This window comes from Plasmodium cynomolgi, chromosome 3 (assembly GCF_000321355.1).
Source record: "Plasmodium cynomolgi strain B DNA, chromosome 3, whole genome shotgun sequence".
Taxonomy (NCBI): Eukaryota; Apicomplexa; class Aconoidasida; order Haemosporida; family Plasmodiidae; genus Plasmodium; species Plasmodium cynomolgi.
Window position 1 is genome coordinate 975,921 of NC_020397.1, and position 2,853 is coordinate 978,773.

The window sequence follows — 2,853 nt, forward strand, 5'->3', positions numbered from 1 at the left end:
ATATAAGGAAAACCCCAAGTTATGTAATGATTTTTTCATAAATTATAAAATATTAATAATTATGTAATATTTTTAAATTTATTCGAATGGACGAATCTTTTTACAATTAATTAATACATTAAAAGGAGTGATCATTTTGGAATATTAATATTAGAATAAAAAAAACGTTGCATCCATATTTTCTTGATGTATTTTTATTACAAAATTAGATAATTATAAAACAAAATAGGTCGTAATTTACCCCCTTTTTTTTAAAAAAAAATAATTATAAAAACATTAGAAAATAAATTTAGACACAAGAATATCATACATGTAACGTCGCAATTTTGAACAAAATTTATATTTATATTTAAAAATGTATATAATAATTTATATATACAATAATATGCTATAAATAAGATATAGAAAGAAATATGAAATTTTAAAAAAATATATTCTTAATTAACTTTACTTTTATAGCGTTTAAAAAAATTATAATTTATTATTTTCTATTAACATAGGTATAAGAAAAAGCAAAACAAGTTATTTTAATTAATTCCATGGAATTAATCAGATGAAAAAAATATAATAAGACAGTGCATCATAATGGTAAAAGATTTTACGGCATAAAAGTACTTTTATTTTATATATATCATCGGGTGTCGCTTCATAATTATAATAATAATCGTATGTGATGCAGTACTATAGTAATTTTTCCATCATTTAAAAAATATAATTTTATAAGCCTATTTGGTATAACTAAAAAAAAAATTATTATTAGGAAAAAAAAGTACATTAATTTTGTAGTATCAATTTTATGAAAATGATCATACGAATGATAGCAGAATTGTGTTGAATTTTTTTATATATGGAATTATTTATATATTTAGAAAAGTGTCTGTTTTATTTTATTGTATTAGACTTTCGCTTTATAACGAAGAGGTCATTTATATATGAAGTTTATTTAATAATTTTTAAAATAAATATGTAGGCATTTTCGTCTGAACCGTAAAAAATAAATCACAAATTTGTATAATATGAACTGAATAAAATTTGATATCTTCTTATGAAAAGCCTAGGCTACAGGTATGCGTTCAAGAGAATATGATTGTTCTAAAACTATATGTTTACTGTTTATTTGTCTATCATCTACATTCGTTTTGTTTATGTTTTTCATATCTACATAAAATCAAAGAAATTTATATAAATATATTTACTTTATGCGAAAGAAAATGATTCATCTTTTAGTAAATTATAGACACATGCCAAATGAGATATGTACATACAAACATTAAAATTTTCGCTCATTTGTTTATTCGTGTAGGTTTTCTGCTAATTTCTTCTATCTTTGCCTATAATTTTTATACAGCATTGTTTTATTATTCTAGAAGACATAGTTACACTAATTATAAAGCATAAAAAAAAAAAGGCTATGTCTATGTATATTCGGTTTAAACGAGAATATAGGACTGTTATACTGATAATATTAAAAGGCATCAAATATGTAGTTTAAAAGTTTGCAGTATTTTTCTCATGTAATTTTTAATGTTATACGCATATAATTGTTTATCGTATAATAAGTGCACCCATGTAAAGCTATATATTTTAATTAATGTATTAATAGAACGATATGGCTAAATTTTACAAATAATTTTTATCATCCTACTGTAAGTTCAAGCCAAATCCGTTTATATATTTAGATATATTTCTTTAATTAATTAGTTCTGAAGAAATGTTGTTCAACGCATCTAAAGCTTAAACAATTTAATTACACCTACGTAAGATACATGAAATAAAAAAATATCGAAAAATTAACAACTATGAGACAAGCGGTTTATGTTTACTTGTGGACATTAAAATAGTGTAAATTTTTTGTAGTTTTGCGGGTTATATATAGTTTTTATGTCTACTTAACTGCATCTATAATGATAAAAAGAATGATATCTTTTGCATGAACTATGAATTGGGAAACAAAATGTATGAATTCTTGAATGATCTTCGACTTACAAGGTGAATTCATTCCCGGACAAAAATAACATAGCTTACAATTTAATTTTTAGTATTCTTAGTGTAACCTTTTAAGAAAAAATATACAAATAAAAAGAAAAATATGGACATGAATGTTCTCCACCTAGCAAATTCTATTCACCACACATTTATTTTATTTAACGTAAAAGAGGCACAAATTGAAAATGAACAATTAGGTACAATCAAAGTGTTTTTTACTTTTTTATAACGACAAAACTACATTGCTTAGAAGGCATTATAATAAACACTCGTGGCGGAAAATAGTTTAAAGAGAAAAATAAATGGTATACGTATATTTACACTATTCGCACAAAATTGTATTTATTATTTAAGCTTAGTTTTGTTTTTGTTTAAATTTTTTTATCTTTTTTAATTTTTGCCTTTTTTCTTATTTCGTAACATTTATTTAAAAGAACCGAATATGTGTACTTCTTTTGCCAATTTGATTAATGATATTCTACATTCAGTTCAACAAGGCGTTTCATAAAATATATACTTTTAAATTGATATCTAAAACAGACAAAATAATAAAAGTGTATTAAACACCTTTTAGATAAAATANTGTATATACAGTTCATAATAACTGTTAGAATGTATATATATATTTTTTTTTTTTAACAATACGTATATTTTTATTTTTATATAATAGTCAAATTTAAATTCATATTTTGTAAAAATACTTCATTGGGGTGTTTTATTATGCATCTCGCTGATTGCAAAGAATCAAATAATTTACCTTATGCAAAAAATAACTGCGCGAAATACTGCATAAAAAAACATTTTATTTTTAATATTTGTATATAAAATACGTATATCAATAAGAATGTCAAATATTTAATTAAAAAA